This window comes from Eptatretus burgeri, chromosome 8 (genome assembly GCF_056783735.1).
Source record: "Eptatretus burgeri isolate ZD-2024b chromosome 8, Ebu_testis_v1, whole genome shotgun sequence".
NCBI classification, from domain to species: domain Eukaryota; kingdom Metazoa; phylum Chordata; class Myxini; order Myxiniformes; family Myxinidae; genus Eptatretus; species Eptatretus burgeri.
In genome coordinates, this window is record NC_140968.1 from 102,804,083 (window position 1) to 102,817,072 (window position 12,990).

Consider the following 12,990-nt stretch of genomic DNA (forward strand, 5'->3'; position numbering starts at 1 on the left):
TTTGAATTTCCAAGTCCAAGTTTCAATTTAGCACTGATCATCTTCTTCACAATGAACCGATCAACTTTTTCTCTCAAGGTTGGATTTTGTATCAGAGACAAATTATACAACATTTCTCTATCGGCTTCATGCTTTTCTTCCAACGTTGTGGTATTCCCATAATCAATATCGTGTCTCATGCACACTTCATCAACTCTATTGATTGGTTTACTCCAGGATTTAGGATTGTCTGTCTCATCTAATCTTTTATCCAAGTTTGTGCCTGGACCACAGAAAGAATACCCTGGAAGATGTAATTCCCCTGGTATTCCAGTAGTTGTAAATTTACTTCCTGATAAAAACTTTTGTATATCTCCTCCTCGTTTGTGTTTGGAGATAAATTGATTTTTTTTTGAACCACACACCGAACATATACCTTTTTGTATAACCCTGTTATTTTTACTTTTAATATATGAAATATTTTTAGTATTAGTTTACTTTTTACATTTGAGACAATAACTCATTTATTTATGTGAAAAATTCCTGCAGAGTGCAAAAACCTTTTTAGTTTCCAACATGCACATTTGAATCTTAATTTTTAAAACATAAAGAATCCTTAGAAATGCCTTCACTCTCTCCTCCATTTATTTAAGAAAAAAATATTAATGAAAAACTTGAATTAAAATGAATAGCTTGTCGATGTCAATATTCTTGCCGAAAGTATTGCAAATAGACTTGTCAATTCTTTGTTTTTCTCCTCGGTGGGTTGAGTTATTTTCTGTAATACCACCAATCTTTTTTTAATCTCACTGGTTTCCATATTTTGATATTTATTTTGTCTCGCTCTTTCCTCCCTCTCCTTCTCTCTCTTCTCTTTTTCCTCCTTCTCTTTCTTCTCCCTCTCCTCCTTCTCCTTTTCCTCCTCTTCCCTCTCTTCTTCAACTTCTTCCTCATCCCTTATTATCCTTGAATCGCTTACACCCCATAGAATATCATACATATATTCATCAGGATTTCTTGTTATTCCTGTATCCAAAATAATTTTTTTTACAACAGGAAACCAATAAAATTTCTTTTGAATTTCTAAAAGAGCCTTACCTTTTCTTAACTTTATAATTTTTTTCATTATTTAACATTTTCATTAAATCTAAAGTTGTCGGTTTATCAACATCAGCAATCTTTTATTCTTATAATGCCAATCTTTTATTGAAAATACCTCATTCTTATGTTGTAGAACATATTTATTAAAATACCGAATACCCTTTTCTTGAAGGTATGCTTGGACACAGAAATGATAATTTTCTTGAAACATTCTTTCTAGCATTTATGTATTAGAAATATATGTTAGAATAATATTATGGCACGAAACACCTCCCCATCTTCCCATAGTTAAATCATTTTGTATTTCCTTACTTATTATATATAATCCTGTTTTTTCTGTTTTCATGAGATAAACAAGGGCAAAACCATTATTATATTTACCCTTATTAAATTCTTTTATTTGTTGTTTACTAATCGTGGCCCCACAAAACTCATTCTCGATACCAAGTGGATAATATTCTTCCTTACGAGACTGATTTAATTATTCCAGGTCTTCGAGGTTAATTTTAAATGACCAATTATACCCTAAATCATTCATATCATACCCCCATTGTTCTATTCTCATACAAACGATACGTCCTTCTTTATAAAAATTTATTTTAATTCGAACTGTGAATTCTGTATGACCTGGAGATAATATCAACACTTCTGTATCTTTGGAATATACGGCCGTTTTATTTAAGGATATATATTGTGATAAATCGCTTAATCTCACCAAGTCATTCGCGTCAGTCGGGCTTGGATAATTTTTTAATTTATAAGCATTTTTCATGTGAATATTTTTGGTTATATTATATTTATGTCGTTCAGCCTGTGCCTTTGTGTAATAATTTGATAAATCAATATCCAGTTCTTGAGATACACCAAAGATAGAACCATCTTTACCAACATAAGTCATTTATATTAGATTAAAAATAATATCATAAAATTTTTTATTTTTGTTGAGTTGAAATAACACATATAGACATAATTGACCACAACACTTGGAATTTAATAATTGGACTTGAAATGTTTGATAAACACCATTCTGTAAGAATTTTATGACTTCAACAGGTGGTGGAAGACCAAAACTATCAAAATAATATTTGTCTTGACTAGTAAAAATACAAACCCAATGAGAACCGTTCCCATTATTATCTTCTAAGTTCATAATAATATTCTTTGTATGTTTCGGCACATTTGTTAATTCATCTCTCATACAAATAACCACATTATGAATTTTTAATTTCTTACAATATTTGATGTTGTATTCTTTCCAAATTCTTTAAACCACTCATCAATGCTCATTTACTTATTAGAAAGATATAATCCATTACCTCTTTTCGTTAATTTTACACCTGCTTGTGCTATAGAAGAAAGCATATCTCCAACTAACAATCTCGCTTTATCAGGCCGACCTTCAAGTTTTTCAGCAAAATCTACAATTACACCACTTCCACTAATTTGTTTCTCCAACTCTTTGTCATGTCTTTCCAATTCTTTTTGAGCCTGGAGTTGAGCCTTCCTTTCGTTGGTAGTTTTCACCGCTGTTGAAATACCACCCATCAATGCTCCAACCGCACTTAAACCAGCAAATAAAGGAATTAGAAATGGGAGAAATCCTCCACTCGTCTCTCTTATTGAATATTTTTTCAACATTGGTTTTGTCATTTTAATTTTAAGTGAGCCAGTGTCATTCAAGATTTTAACCTGTTCTCTTGTGAGCAAAACATCAATTCTTACTGCTCCTTTTCTCTGAATTGTATTAACGTTAATCATACAAGGCTTTTGATTTTGAACACAAGATGATAGTTTATGAAGATTGATTTGATTAACATATACCCCAGTTGGTACTTTGCCACTCATTTATTTAACAAAAAATTATGTGAGACTAATCATCACACCATTATCTGTATTAATCTGCAATTCCATTTCTTCCAAAAGTAAACAAGTTGTATCAACTTCTTCACTCTCTCCTCTTTCAATGTATAGGGAAGTATCCACTCGATTAGACTTTATAGTTTCCTTTTGAGCACTCAGGTCAAACGCATAGATTGTATACAAACTTTTAAATGCTGTCATATCCAAAATAGGTTCTTTATTTCCATTACTTTCACACACCTTTTGGTAAGACTTGTATGCTTCAGCAAAATCATTTTTTTCCCAATTAATTTCCAATCTATCTCGTGGATAAAATGTTCCATCTAGAGAAACGCGAAGTTGTTTCACCTTAGCATTATCACTCAATGCATTATTCTTATCATTCGCACAGAAGAAGAAGAAGAAGAAGCATTATTCTTATCATTCGCAGTATCACCATCTGGCTTTTTAAAAATGATCCACAGATATCGTGGCTTTCCTTCCAGAACACCCAAATTCCACGTGTAAGTAGTTTGGTTGAGTTTAACGTGTTGACATCTTTTTTTGAGGTATGATACACTGAGTGGTTTCTTTGAGTTAAGTCTTCGATTCAACATCTCTTCTGTTTTAAGATTAGGAGTATATTCACTGATATACCAACTCATCTCCTCAATTACAAATTTATTCTGATCACCAAAAGCATTACCAACACCAAAAAGCAATCGATTTTCATTATCAATCCTTTGTAGTTGAAATCTAATTTTAAGACCATACAGAACTTTATCATGATCACAAAATCCAAATTTACCTTTAAGAGGAACTGCCACAGTAAAACTATTTTCTGCTTTTGTATCATCATTATACGCTCCTTTCCTTTGAGTATATCCAGGGTCTGTGTTTGTTCCCGTTGACATATCAGGAATAAAACCTTCGACAGACCCCTTTCCCATTCTATCACTGAATGTATAGAGTGTAAATTTCATCATTTCAGACACAGCAGAGACATAATCAACCGCTTCAACTTCTTGTGTTCCAATATACAAACGGACACTATCAAACATTTTCCAGAAGAAATCATTTACAAGTGTAGCGTTTGTGTTATTCCCAGCCTTAGTGAATTTAAATTTACACAACAAGAAACTTTCGGAGAGATTCAAATAGGTTTGTTGATTATTTATTTCAAAACTTTTTGTACCATTTGTATTCCAGTCTGTTCCAGTTATTGCATTTACCTTGAAGTAATCTTTTTTTAGTGGAGTTTGAGATAATAATAGTATCATCCAAATCATAGATACTATCAATTGCTTCCATACTTGTATTTATTTAGGAAAAAAGATGTTAAAACTTTTGAAACCCTGATCCAAGTATTTGAATTATTTTCTGTCGTTCTTGGGGGGACAACTGAGTTTTGCCTTTCTTAATTTCTTTTATTGCTTGTAATTTATGAGATTCCTTCTGGGCATCTTTTATGCTCTTTACAACACCTGCTACATTTCCCACAGCAGAAGCAGTTGAACCAATTACATCTTTATGTTTAAGAATAGTTGAACCAATACCCATGAGAGTATCAATTATCCTATCTCCTGTAAATTGATGTCCAACACCCCTTTGTCTCTTAGTTTTATAGTATCCTCTACCAAGATACATACCTTCACCCTTGTAGTACTGGGAAAGGAACATCCCATCCCCTGTAATTATTTTATATTTTCCCAACTCGTGTTTCCTCACAATAACCATCGTATTTATTTTTTGGAAAACTTCACGTAGGTGAATTCTGATGGATATAACTTCTCCATTGAAAGAAATCATACGATTATCTTGGTCGGTTATCCTAAAATTTACTCTGTGTATGGTTTTTCCTGACACAGGGTGATAAACCAAATTTTTGGGTTCCATGTTGAATTTATAACCAATTGGGGTTGAGTATGCGCTGAATGAAAATATTGCATTTTTTTTTCCATCATTATAAGCACCATCAATCAAATCACAGTGAATTAACACCAAATTTATTCCTGAGGATATTTGAATGACATTATCACTGTAAAACGTCCCATTAGTTTCAATATTTTTTGAGGAGAAACCCAATAACTCTCTAAATGAATTATTATCAATTGTGAAATCAACCTTGTAGTTATTTTTAACTTTAATCGTTGATTTTGAAGTATGTTTTTGAATGTCTATAACAATATTTTTTGGTTCATCACCCTGTTCTTTCATAAGACGAGCAATTTCGGAAGATATTTGAGAAATCTCATATGCTCCGGGTGAGACTGTTATCGTTTTATATCCACTTCCGGGATTATAACTAAACTTGTCATTTTTATCGGTTATATTAAATAAGGTATTATAAGTTTCCATGGACAATAAAGATGCCTCATATTCTTTTGTTGGGTCAAGTTGTAGTGGGTATGGGAATGAAGATGTGTGGTCGCTTGTTGTGAAATTGAAACTAAGGATTGTGCTTCTCATCTTATTTAATATGAGATAAAATGTCTTTATATTGATTTTTTAAATTATTTTCATGTTCATCAACTGGTCTAAAATGGCTGATGCTTCATTAAAACAATTATTTCCAGCCTTCTTACTACCTAACAACAATAACAGTCTATTAACTAATTGCGATGGGTCATTTGGAAGAAAACTAACACCTGAACCAAGGATACTTAAAGCCTGAATAATGTGTTTCTCCTTCTCATTCTTCCTACTTTTACCAGAAAGAATAACCTTATAATTTAGAGTGTTCAGCAGATCAATATATACTCTATCATCATTATTTTCCATATCCAATGGTTTATCAATATACTTTGATTCATCCCTCACAGTTGAACCTTGTCTTCCATCTTTTGTGAGAAGAAACATTAATCTCGGAGTTAGTTTAACAGGGGGTTGAGCAGAACCCAAGAACCTTAATTCATCATTAAATATCAATACCTTTTCTTGAAGAAGATGAAATATTGCTGGTTGTTCTGTTGGAATGAGTCCTGCTTTGGTTTTTGAATCCGCTGAATATTCATTGTTTTGAACAGCATTCACAATATAATCAGGGGGTCGATTAATCTCTTCCAGTTGTTGAAATAAACCTTCATCATCATATCCCTTTAATTCTCCTAAATGCTCTAATTCTTCCTCCGTCATTTGATCAAAATCTTTTAACATTTTAAGTTTTTTCGGAGTATATTCTACTGTGGGAACTGTGGAAACATCTTTCATTTTTTCTTGGGAAGTTTTTAAAAGTGCTTTAAAAAATTTCTCTTGTTTTCTTTCAAATGCTTCTTCGCCCGTTAGTTTCTGTCTGCGTTTCTTCTTTATGTCTTCCTGTTGTTTTACAACTTTTGAAACCAACTCTTGATGTTCCTTAAATCTTCTTGCTCTTTCTGTTGCATCCATTTATTTATTGTAAAATATAATTTAATGAATTGTAAAGATCAACAGGGAAATTTTCCTTTTCTTCATCATTCAAGTAGATGTGTTCAAATAAATCCTTTTCTTTAAATATTTCATCAAATTCTTTATTAACATTAATGCGAGTTGTAATTTCTTCTTCACTAATACTTGCATCTCTGCTTTTCATACGTTTGCGTTGAGTTTCTTCATCAACATCAAAACCGAATGATAAAATCTTCACTCCGCTCCGATGTTTAATAATTTGTCTCGTTCCTTCTGGATTAGTTTCTAATATCCCAACACCACCAGATTTTAGTTTCCTTAACTCACTCTTACAATGTGAATATTTTGTTGTACCAAGAGAAACCTCCTCAAACATTTGACCTTCATTCCTCAATCGCATATGTTCCTCCACTGACATATAGTGATAATCTTCACCTTTTACTTCTCCAGGTCTTATTGCTCTAGTTGTTGTTGATACAATGCGTATCACGGGGTGTTTTTCAAGTAAATTTACAATATTCTCATTTGTACTACACAAGAACCTTGATTTATGAAAGTTTTTTCCAGAAGCAGATTTACCCACAAGATTTACAATAATAGTTGTCATTTATATATGTAATTGTTTATAAAACAAAAAATATATCCCTTAATATCTCATCTTGTTTCACAACAATATATTTATATTTTTCAGTCGTGTGCTTCATGTAATCCTCAAATTTCTTTTTACTACATAATGTAGAACAATTATCTCTCCAAAAATTATTGATATCTATTGAATTTAACTTGAATAAAATAAAAGTATTAGCATTGTTTCTGATGGAACGACGAGGAAGTTGAAAGTACGATTGACTAAGATAAATACAATTACAAGAAGAATGTCTCCCTCTTGTGTAGTAGCTGTCCATTACCGTTTGGTTTCTCTCATTAACACAATCATCAAAGATAACGAGGTTCTTTTTTGATTTATCCAAATCTTGGGGAGATGGTATATCATCCGTATTATCACTAAGAATACAAGTTATAGGATTTGATTTCTTTTTACATCTCTGTATCACAAAATAGTTGAATTATATCTTCAATGTTATAATCATTTAGGTTTTTTTGACGTTTAAATAAACCGATTATATCTTCTTTTTGAAGACCAGCATTAAAACCTTGTGAGAGTAGTTGATACTCTGGTTGAAAACTCGACTTTGTGAAAATTATTAAATTATCATAATCTAAAAAGTTGGGAGTGAGGAGCATTTTTAAAAGTAAGCAGGTTTTTCCACATCCACTTGAACCAACTATGAGACATCTTAATGAATTTGGGAGATTTTTATGGTTGTTAAATTTTATCTTATTTTCCCAAATGGGTAAAAAATCATTCATTTATATATTTGGAAAACAGGTTATTTAATTTATTATTGGCTTTTTTAGAAACTCTATTTTATCCTAAGTTCAGGTTTAATTTCAAGATAATCCATTATTTTATTTATACAATATCTTGTGTTGATATTTCCCTGAAAATTACATCCATGAATAATATATAACAACAATCCTTTGAACATTTCTCTTATACGTTCAGTTTCTTCCCTTGTAAGGAAAGGTGTGTTATCACCCTCATACTTTACATTCATTTCTCTAATCAATCTTGTAAAGTAATTCATTTTTGGTGTAAATCTAAAAAAATTATTTTCCTTTTTATATTTTTTATTATCATTAATTAGAAGATAATCACAGAATATACATTGTTTATAAGCTTTTGACTCTGTGTTTAATCCCCGTCTTTCACACGCAGGACAATTCTCAAATTTGTCATATGGAGAATCAGGAAATTCTAGCATATTTATAAAGTAAAACTTTACTTAAACTGAAATTCATCTCTACTTTCAGTTGTATATTGGCTCATATTTAATAATATTACCCTCGATATCGATATACTTTTTTTCATTATCAGATTCAACGTCAACATTTTTTATATTAAAGGTAATTTTAAAATGATCGTTAACTACTATTGAACTAAATGTCATTTCACCTGATATATTAACATCCTTTATTTCATCAGGATTTACATCTTTAGGGTTGTTGAAAAAAATACAAATTTCTCCTTGCATATTACAGATGGTCTTATCTTTTCTTTCTAAAGCTTCATCCATAAGGTTTTTGTTTTTTGATACTTTTTCTTGTTTCATTGCTTTTTCTAGTTTTGAATATATTACTAGAAGGAGAGGAGAAACTTTTGTTAGAGATACTTTAATTGATGTTCTACCAGGTATACTAAAAGCCCTTCCACTGAAGGAAATTGAAGAACTCATATTATTTACCATAATAGTTTTTATCCAATAGTTGTTATATTTATCTTTGTTCAATTTTACATCCTTGACATATTTCTCAGTATCTTTAACAAATGAAGAGATTGATTGAAACTTGTCTTTTGTGTCTTGAAACATTGTATTTATTAAGTGAAAAAGTTGGAGGATAAAATGGTTCTAAGCACAGATTCACCTATAAATTAAACGAAATTTTCATCAAGAAAATTTTAGTTTAAGCAAAGTTTTATTATATAAATATGGTGAATACAACGTACTGCGATGTTTGTAATCACAAATATAAACATTATAGAAAACACCTCCGAACCAACAAACACACATTTAATCTATTTCATCAAATATCTCCTCTTGAGTTGGAAAGAAAACATTGTGATATCTGTTCAAAGGATGTTTTGAAAAGTAGTTATAATAAACATCTTCAATCACAAAAACACAAGAAAAATGAGTTTAAAGTAAAGGGAGACTATTATATTGAAAACACTGATGGGGCATTTAAAGGGCATATAAAAATAAGGATTTTTCAATTTGGAGAACCCGGTCCATCATCAATAGCTGAATCAATTGAAATAGTGAAACCTGATGTTGAAAAATTTATTAAAAAGACATTAAAAGAAATGTAAACTTTAAAGTTTTATATGGGAGTGAAAATGAATATGAAAAGACAAGATGAAGAACAAACTCCTTATATGAGAACAGATCTTCATTTTATAACATCATTTCAAGATTTTTTGAATAGTGGGGTTTATGAAGAACTATCAAGACAAGAGGAGGATGTTGATAATACAGTGGTAGGAAGTGGATTCAATATTAAAAAAAAAATCATCTTTTTAGACATACACATTCTAAAATCAAACCCTCTTAAAGCTTCTTCTTATATTGAATTACCAAAAGAAATAAAACGAAAGAAGGCAGTTGTTAATATTAAGAATAATGATAATAAATGTTTTCTCTGGTCTGTTCTTGCTCACTTACATCCACCAAAATGTAATTCAGAAAGAGTAAAACAATATATGAAATATGAGAATACCTTGGACATTAAAGATTTTAAATTCCCAATGCCACTAACAGATATTCCTAAATTTGAGAAAAAGAATGATCTTTCTATTAATGTATATGGATTAACGGATACAAACAAAGTTCAAATATTAAAAATTTCAAACAACTATAAAAATGAAGAAACACACATTGATCTTTTATATTTTAGTGTTGGAAAGAATTCACATTACACATAGATCAATAATTTATCAAGATTAATCTCTTCTCAGGTATTCAGAACAGCAAACAAAATATATCCTTGTAAGCGATGTCTTAATTCATTTCATACAAAAGAACGATTAGAACAACATTCAAAATATTGTAGTAATCATAAATCAGCTGTAATTACAATACCTAAACCTGGTGAAAAGATTTCTTTTGAAGATTATAATAAATCTATCATGCACCCATTTGTGATATACGCTGATTTTGAATGTATCCTTAAAAAGATAAATACTACTTCTCCTAATCCAAAAGAATCATATACAAATAAATATCAAAAACATATTCCTTGTGGTTTCTGTTATTATATCAAATCATCTGTTGGAGAAAAGTATAACAAACTTGAACATTATCGTGGAAAAAAAGCTTCACAAGAGTTTGTAAAACGATTAGAAAAGGATTGTATAAGACTCACTAAATTAATGAAAGAAACAAATGAACCGATGAAATTAACCAAAGAAGAAAAATTAGAATTTAGAAAGAACAACATCTGTCATATTTGTGAGGGGGAAATTAAGGAGTCTAAAGTTAGGGATCATTGTCATCTTACTGGTAAATATAGAGGTCCCGCTCATTCCTGTTGTAATCTTAATTATAAATTACCTTCTTTTATTCCAGTCTTTCTTCACAACAGCGCCAACTATGATGCACATCTATTTATAAATGAACTTTCAAAAACACCAGGGAATATTTCTGCCATAACAAACACAAGTCAAAAGTATATTTCATTTACAAAAATGATATTCACAAAACCTTTAACTCGTATTAGGTTTCTAGATTCTTACAAGTTTATGGGAACACCACTAGCCTACCTCGCATCAAATCTAAGCTCCACGGACTCTTTTCCAAATCTTAATTCATTCTTTCCAAAAGAGGAAATTCTCACTAAAGAGGAAATTCAGATTAAAGAGAGAATTCAAAGTAAAGAGGAAACTCTAATTAATGAAGAAATTATAACTGAAGATGAAATTCTAATTATAAAGAAAATTCGAACAATGAATGAAATTCTAACTAAAGAGGAAATTCTGATTAAAGATGAAATTCTGATTAAAGAAGGAATTCTTACGAGAGAGGAAATTCAAAGAAGGAATGAAATTCAAAGTAAAGAGAAAATTCTTACAAGTAAGGGAATTTATCCTTATGATTATATGGATTCATTTATGAGATTTAAAGAAACACAAGTTCCATCAAAAGAAAGTTTCTATAATAACCTTTATGAAGAAGAGATAAGTGATAAGGAATATAAACACGCACAAGAAATATGGAAAATATTTAAGATAAAGAACCTTGGAGAATATCATGATTTATATCTAAAAACAGATGTTTTATTGTTAGCTGATGTGTTTGAAGCTTTTAGATCACTCTGTCATAATAAAAATTGTTATGGATTAGATCCTGCCCACTATTTCACAGCTCCTGGTTTAGCTTGGAGTGCAATGTTGAAAATGACAAAACAAGATATAGATTTATGTGTGTGGAATGGGCACACCACCAGTAGAGTTATTTGACCGGGGTACAAGTCCAAAGACCTACGGTATGTTGTGAATGATGGTATGGAGACTTTTTTTAACGTTCACGATTCAGATCGGAGGACAGGCTTGAGGTCAACTCGGAAGGGCAGCACTTCCTTGTTTTGGCAGTTTTAGTCAGATGGACAGATGAAGGCCCCTGGAGTACTGACGGAAAGTGGACGCAGTGACACGCTGTTCCGGCGCATGCTTCTATACCTAACCTAACCTAGTCGGATACATTACCCTGGAGAGCAAATCCAAGAGCAGGTTGTAGGTGATAGAAACAAACTTTTCTCAAGAGCTACATTGTAGCATTAATCCAAATTATAGGTTTTACTATTTCGTGTTATCTCTGATATTAAACGAAATTGACTTTTCAACGTGAATTCACGAACACATCATCTCAACACTCTCAGTGATTGAGAGACCTCTGGTGATGAATGGGTTCAGCCATATCAACGTGACTTCTGCTTTTCCAGCACATCCCGTGTAAGCTTGAGAGATGTACACCAGTACCTTCTGCTCCTCTGAGCTCATTAAAGCCCTCCTGCCCAGGGGACTGTTTGAAAAATTGCCCAAAGGGGGTCCTTTTGTTGTTTCATTAGGCCTTCATTTTCATACATCTCCTGCGTGCAAATGTGGCCCAGTGGACACGGGGTTCCAGGTGGACCCCGGACCCTGGGCCGTTCCCAACGAGTGGCCAGAGGGGCAGGCAGGGGAGATAATGAGCCCACACGCCCCATTCGATCCATCTTGCTGGCCAAGCGCCGGCAAAAGTCTCACGTCCGTCTCGCCGGACAGCTGCCCACGGAGGCACATCTTGCGGTACCATGTGGGCCGGGCCCAATTAGGATCAACGCACGGGTCTGCACATAAAGTTATACAGAATATCTCTGATGTCGAGGATGCTTTGTGGTTTAAAACGTGCGTTTCATCTGCATTGCAGCTCGCCTGTTTTGTTTGCTATCTGTGCAAAATCTGTAAATATTCTCAAAATGAACGTGCACGTACGTTTACAGATCCCTGGCATGGACATAACATAATTAAGTCGAATCAGATTCATTTTTACCAAAGGATTGTGTGACATATAGCACTGAACAAATACCTGTTTATCCATTTGGATAACGGTGCACAGGTGAGCCCCAGCATGAAGCTTTTCTACTTGCAATTTGTTGGGTGGTATGGAGATATTGTGTGAGATGTTTGGAGGTATCTGAATCTATTAATGGTGTTGGAGATAGGTTCAAGATGGCAAGTTAGTTGTTTTTGTTGTTGAAGACAAGTTAAAAGGTGTATGAAAGTAAAACCAGCCAAGTATAGGTATTTATTAGGGAAATGCCCCCAAATTAGGGGGCATTTAACAAATGCTAGTTGTGGTTGTGCAGAACCTGTTGCCCATCATACAGGACCAGGGATCCACACAAAGATCAACATTGTGAACATGCGCAAATTTCGGAGCAACTCGTCTAAACATTGATTACAATGTAACAAATGCCTAAACAGGTAACGTGAGAGTTGCATTAACCTGTGTATTCATATTAAGCACCTGTACAAGGAGATCTTGTGATTGTTACAGGAAAACCTGAAGTTGAAATATAACGTTT

At 32.4% G+C, this 12,990-nt stretch overlaps 1 long non-coding RNA gene across 2 annotated transcripts in view; it reads right to left on the minus strand.

The window, feature by feature from the left end:
* The window catches only part of LOC147022451 (uncharacterized), a 113,637-nt gene that overhangs the window by 10,272 nt on the left and 90,375 nt on the right, over positions 1-12,990 (minus strand). The gene's annotated exons all lie outside the window — the stretch shown is intronic.